This window comes from Triticum dicoccoides, chromosome 4B, assembly GCF_002162155.2.
Source record: "Triticum dicoccoides isolate Atlit2015 ecotype Zavitan chromosome 4B, WEW_v2.0, whole genome shotgun sequence".
Lineage (NCBI taxonomy): Eukaryota > Viridiplantae > Streptophyta > Magnoliopsida > Poales > Poaceae > Triticum > Triticum dicoccoides.
Window position 1 is genome coordinate 70468976 of NC_041387.1, and position 7521 is coordinate 70476496.

A 7521-nucleotide genomic window follows, 5' to 3' on the forward strand; every position below is an offset into this window, starting at 1 on the left:
GTAAACCTAACCATAGCATGAAACTAGTGGATCCAAATTAGCCCCTTACAAAGCAACGCATAAATTAGGGTTTAAGCTTTTGTCACTCTAGCAACCCATCATCTACTTATTACTTCCCAATGCCTTCCTCTAGGCCCAAATAATGGTGAAGTGCCATGTAGTCAACATTCACATAACACCACTAGAGGAGAGACAACATACATCTCATCAAAATATCGAACTTATACCAAATTCACATGACTACTAATAGCAAGACTTCACCCATGTCCTTAGGAACAAACGTAACTACTCACAAAGCATATTCATGTTCATGATCAGAGGAGTATTAATATGCATTAAGGATCTGAACATATGATCTTCCACCAAGTAAACCAATTAGCATCAACTACAAGGAGTAATCAACACTACTAGCAACCCACAAGTACCAATTTGTGGTTTTGATACAAGATTGGATACAAGAGATGAACTAGGCTTTTGAGAGGAGATGGTGCTGGTGAAGATGTTGATGGTGATTGACCCCCTCCCGGTGAGAGGATCGTTGGTGATGACGATGGTGATGATTTTCCCCTCCCTGAGGGAAGTTTCCCCGGCAGTACAGCTCCGCCGGAGCCCTAGATTGGTTCCGCCAAGGTTCCGCCTCGTGGCGGCGGAGTTTCGTCCCGTAAGCTTGCTTCTAATTTTTTCCAGGGTAAAAGCCTTCATATAGCAAAAGATGGGCACCGAAGGGCCACTAGGGGGCCCAAGAGACAGGGGCGCGCCCAGTAGGGAGGGGGGCGCCCCCACCCTCCTGGCCAGGGTGTGGTCCCCCTCTGGTATTTTCTTCGCTCAATAATTCTTATTAATTCCAAAAGTGACTTCCGTGGAGTTTCAGGATTTTTGGAGCTATGCAGAATAGGTTTCCAATATTTGCTCCTTATCCAGCCAGAATTCCAACTGTCGGCATTCTCCCTCTTCATGATAAACCTTGTAAAATAAGAGAGAATAGCCATAAGTATTGTGACATAATGTGTAATAACAACCCATAATGCAGTAAATATTGATATAAAAGCATGATGCAAAATGGACGTATCAACTCCCCCAAGCTTAGACCTCGCTTGTCCTCAAGCGGAAGCCAAAATCAAAAATATGTCCACATGTTTAGAGATAGAGGTGCCGATAAAAATAAAATATGGACAAGAGGGCATCATGATTATTCTTATAACAACAACATATATGTATTTTGTCATATGACTTCTTATGCTCAAGTAACAATCTATTCACAATGTCAAGTATGGAACATAAACTTCATCGAGAACTAACAAACTATAATCTCAGTCATTGAAGCAATTGCAATTTATCATAACATCAGAAAGAGTCAAGAATAGAGCTTTTCAGCAAGTCCACATACTCAACTATCATATAGTCTTCTACAATTGCTAACACTCACGCAATACTTATGGTTATGGAGTTTCAACCAGACACCGAGAAAGATAGGGGCTTATAGTTTCACCTCCCAACGTATTCACCTTTGGGTGATGTCAACAATAATAGTTCATGCTAACTTACATCCAATTGGATATATATATCAGGATCTTTCCAACATGAGGTGCTTGCCAAAGGATAAAATGAAAAAGGGAAAGGTGAAGATCACCTTGACTCTTGCATAAAGTAAAAGACATAAAGTAAAAGATAGGCCCTTCGCAGAGGGAAGCAGAGGTTGTCATGTGCTTTTAGGGTTAGATGCACAAAATCATAATGCAAAAGAACGTCACTTTTATATTTCCACTTGTGATATGAACCTTTATTATGCAGTCCGTCACTTTTATTACTTCCATATCACACGATCATATAAAGCTTATTTTCTCCGCACTAATAAGTCATACATATTTAGAGAGCAATTTTTATTGCTTGCAACATGACAACTTACTTGAAGGATCTTACTCAATCCATAGGTAGGTATGGTGGACTCTCATGGCAAAACTGGGTTTAAGGATATTTGGAAGCACAAGTAGTATCTCTACTTGGTGCAAGGAATTTTTGGCTAGAATGAGAGGGAAAGGCAAGCTCAACATGTTCGGAAAATCCATGAAAATATACTTTAACTGAGATGTGATAAAACATAAACCATTACGTTGTCTTCCTTGTCCAACATCAACTCTTTAGCATGTTATACTTAATGAGTGCTCACAATCATAAAGGATGTCCAAGATAGTATATTTATATGTGAGAACCTCTCTTTCTTTATTACTTCCTATTAATTGCAACGATGACCAAAACTATGTTTGTCAACTCTCAACAACTTTTATGCCTCATACTCTTCATATGTGAAGTCATTACTATCCATAAGATCAATATGAACTCTTTTATTTCCGTTTATTCTTTCTACTTTCTCAAGATCATAGCAAGATAGCAAAGCCCTTGACAACACTAATCTTTATTATAGATAGCTCATGGACTCGATTACATAAAGAGATCACAAAGCAAAACTCAAAACTAATTCATACCAAAACTTCAATCTACTAGATCAAGATATTACTAAAAGGATCGAAGTAAGTAAAATGGTAAAGATAGGAGTGTGATGGCGATACGATATCGGGGAACCTCCCCCAAGCTTGGCAGTTGCCAAGGGGAGTGCGCATACCCATGTAATTATGTCCTCGGAGGTGGTGAAGAAGGAGTTGTTGATGATGTAGGCTTGTCGTCCATCTTCCAAGGCATATGCTCACCATCATAGAAGGATGATCGAGTCTCCGGGATCCTCAAATCTGCAGCCAAACTCATCCTCCTGAATCTATATTCATACTCACAGTTTTGGCTTTGCAGGTCATAGATCTGGGCTTGGAGGTGCTCGATTATCTCATGAAGCTTGAAGATGGTTTCCCCAATGTTCTTGGTGTCTAACTTGTGGTTGTTGGTGAATTACTCGATCATCATCTGGTTGGCATTGAGTCCATGCTCCACCATCCCTTGGCACTTGAAAACTTGTTGCTCCATAGCTTCGCGCTTTGTCTCCATGCTTCCGGTATGCCTTGGTCCCTCCACATCGCGGATGTGCAGCAACCCCTCACGCATCTCAATGGTTTGAGGGTGTTGAAGCACCTCCTTGAGATAGGGGTTGATAACCCTCTCAAAAAACTTGTCCTTGGGAGCGCTTGGAGATGTCATGGTGCTCTAGATCTGTCAGAAAAACAGCTCGAAACAAAAATAGGGGATTTTTGCATGATACGGTGGTCAAAACCTTCAAGAGATTATATAATGAATTTTTACCGACCAAAAGAAGTAATGTGCAAGAAAATGGAGTCCCGGAGGCACACGAGGTGGGCACGAGACAGGGGGCGCGCCCTCCACCCTTGTGGGGGCCTCGTGTCCTTCCCGGATTACTTTTTGCTTTCTAAAATTCTTAAATATTCCAAAACAGAGAAAAGTTGGGATTAGAATTGTTTTGGAGTCGGTTTACTTACCGTACCACATACCTATTCCTTTTCGAAGTCTAAAACATTCTGGAAAGTGTCCCTTATGTATTCCTCCGGGGTTATGGTCTCAATAATATTAGTTTAAATATTTATAGGATTACCTAAGATATAATGTTTGATTCTTTGACCGTTCACCACCCTTGGACTTGTGCCTTCGAAGTTGTTGATTTTTATGGCACCAGAACGATAGACCTCCGCGATAACATAAGGACCTTCCCACTTAGAGAGAAGCTTTCCTGCAAAAAATCTTAAACGAGAGTTGAATAGCAACACATAATCACCTACGTTAAACTCGCGCTTTTGTATTCTTTTATCATGCCATCTTTTAACTTTTTTCTTTGAACAGTTTGGCATTCTCATAGGGTTGGGTTCCCATTCATCAAGTGAGCTAATTTCAAATAACCTCTTCTCACTAGCAAGTTTGAAATCATAGTTGAGCTCATTAATAGCACAATATGCTTTATGTTCAAGTTTGAGAGGTAAGTGACATGCTTTTCCATAAACCATCTTATACGGAGACATACCCATATGATTTTTATAGGCAGTTCTATAGGCCCATAATGCATCATCAAGTTTCTTGGACCAATTCTTTCTAGATCTATTCACAGTCTTTTGCAAAATTAACTTGAGCTCTCTATTACTCAACTCTACTTGACCACTAGACTGTGGGTGATAAAGAGATGCAATTCTATGATTAACATCATACTTGGCAAGCTTTTTACGAAAAGCACCATGAATAAAATGTGAACCACCATCAGTCATAAGATATCTAGGGACTCCAAACCTCGGAAAAATAACTTCTTTAAGCATCTTAACAGAGGTGTTATGATCAGCACTACTAGTTGGAATAGCTTCTCCCCACTTAGTAACGTAATCAACAGCGACTAAAATATGTGTGTAACCATTAGAGGCAGGAAAAGGTCACATATAATCAAAGCCCCAAACATCAAATGGTTCAATAACAAGAGAATAATTCATAGGCATTTCTTGGAGTCTACTAATATTACCAATTCTTTGACATTCATCACAAGACAAGACAGACTTACGAGCATCTTTGAAGAGAGTAGGCCAATAAAAACCGGATTGCAATACCTTATGTGCAGTTCTATCTCCAGCGTGGTGTCCTCCATATGGTTCGGAGTGACACTTGTGTAGGATATGTTCCTGTTCATGCTCAGGTACACAACGTCTAATAACACCATCTACTCTTTCTTTGTAAATGTGTGGGTCATCCCAGAAGTAATGTCTTAAATCATAAAAGAACTTTTTCTTTTGCCGGTATGTGAAACTAGGTGGTACAAATTTAGCAACAATGTAATTAGCATAATCAGCATACCATGGAGCAGTACGAGAAGCATTTATGGTCGCTAATTGTTCATCGGGAAATCTATCATCAATAGGTAGTGGGTCATCAAGAACATTCTCTAACCTAGACAAGTTGTCTGCAATGGGGTTCTCAGCTCCCTTTCTATCAATAATATGCAAATCAAATTCTTGGAGCAAGAGAACCCATCTAAGTCTAGGCTTAGCATCTTTCTTTTCCATAAGATATTTAATAGCAGCATGATCAGTGTGAATAGTAACTTTAGAATCAACAATGTAAGGTCTAAACTTATCACATTCAAATACGAATGCTAAGAACTCTTTTTCAGTAGTAGCATAATTTCTCTGGGTAGTATCAAGAGTTTTACTAGCATACTGGATAACATTCAATTTCTTATCAACTCTTTGCCCTAGAACAGCACCTACAGCATAATCACTAGCATCACACATAATTTCAAAGGGTAAATTCCAATCAGGTGGCTGAACAATAGGTGCAGTGATCAAAGCTTTCTTAAGTATTTCAAATGCTTCTACACAATCATCATCAAAGACAAAAGGAATATCTTTTTGCAATAAATTGGTTAGAGGCCTAGAGATTTTAGAAAAGTCCTTAATGAACCTCCTATAAAAACCGGCATGACCAAGGAAACTTCTTATACCTTTAATGTCCTTGGGACACGACATCTTTTCAATAGCATCAACTTTAGCTTTATCAACTTCAATACCTCTTTCAGAAATCTTATGCCCCAAGACAATGCCTTCATTAGCCATAAAGTGGCACTTTTCCCAATTCAAGACAAGACTAGTGTCTTCACATCTTTGCAAAACTCGATAAAGGTTGCTCAAGCAATCATCAAAAGAGGATCCATAAATGGAGAAGTTATCCATGAATACCTCACAAATCTTTTCACAAAAGTCAGAGAATATAGCCATCATACATCTTTGAAAGGTAGCAGGTGCATTACATAAACCAAAAGGCATACGTCTATAAGCAAAAGTACCGAAAGGGCAAGTAAAAAGTAGTTTTTGATTGATCCTTCGCTGACACGGGTATTTGAGAGAAACCAGAATAACCATCTAGAAAGCAAAAATGTGTATGTTTGGATAGTCTTTCTACCATTTGATCAATAAAAGGTAAAGGGTAATGATCTTTCTTAGTAGCTTTATTTAATTTGCGGAAATCAATTTCCATCCTATAATCTATAATAATTCTTTGTGGGATCAATTCATCTTTATCATTAGGAACAACAGTAATACCTCCCTTTTTAGGAACGCAATGGACATGACTTACCCAATCACTATCAGCAACGGGATAAATTATACCCGCCTCAAGGAGTTTTAGTATCTCCTTTCTTACCACTTCTTTCATCTTAGGATTTAACCGTCGTTGAGGATCTCTAACTGGTTTGGCATCTTTCTCCACTTTTATTTTATGTTGGCACAGAGTGGGACCAATGCCCTTAAGATCATCCAGAGTATATCCAATAGCAGCACGGTGTTTACTCAAAGTTTTCAATAATCTTTCCTCTTCTTGCTCTGAAAGGTTAGCACTAATAATAACAGGATATATCTTCTTTTCATCAAGATAAACATATTTAAAATTACCAGGTAAAGGTTCCAGCTCAAACATGGGATCACCCTTGGGTGGAGGGGGATCCCCTAAGATTTCAACAGGTAAGTTGTGTTTCAGAATAGGACCCTGTTGAACGAATACTTCATCTATTTCCCTTCTTTCATTCATAAACATATCATTTTCATGGTCTAGCAAATATTGTTCTAACGGATCAGTAGGAGGCACGGCAATAGAAGCAAGACCAATAATTTCATCCTTACTAGGCAATTCTTTATCACGGGGTTGTCTATGAAACTTAGCAAAATTAAACTCATGAGACATATCCCCCAAACCAATTGTAACAACATCCTTTTCGCAATCAATCCTAGCATTAACAGTATTCAAGAAGGGTCTACCAAATATAATGGGACAAAAATCATATTGTGGGTAACTAAGAACAAGAAAATCAGTAGGATATTTAACTTTCCCACACAAGACTTCAACATCTCTAACAGTCCCAACTGGTTTAATGGTATCCCTATTGGCAAGCTTAATAGTAACATCAATACCTTCTAACTCAGTGGGTACAATATCATGCATAATTTCTTTATATAAGGAAAAGGGTATTGCACTAGCACTAGCACCCATATCACATAAGCCATGATAACAATGATCTCCTATTTTAACAGAAATAACAGGCATGCCTACAACAGGTCTATGTATCTTAGCATCGGGTCTAGCAATATTAGCAGTTTCACCACAGAAGTAAATAACATGCCCATCTATATTATGATCCAAGAGATCTTTAGCCATAGCAATACTAGGTTCAACTTTGATTTGCTCAGGGGTGTATAAGTTCTAGTATTACTCTTACGAACAACAGTTGAAGCTTTAGCATGATCCTTTATCCTAACAGGAAAAGGTGGTTTCTCAACATAAGTAGTAGGAACAATAGGATCATTATAAGTGATAGTCTTTTCTTCAACTGTAATAGGTGCAACTACTTTTACTTCAGTGGGAGGATTATATTTAAACCACTTCTCCTTAGGGATATCAACGTGAGTAGCAAAAGATTCACAAAAAGCAGCTACTATCTCAGATTCAAGTCCATATTTAGCGCTAAATCCACGAAAAGCATTGGTATCCATAAAAGATTTAACACAATCAAACTTAGGTGTCATACCTGACTCCTTA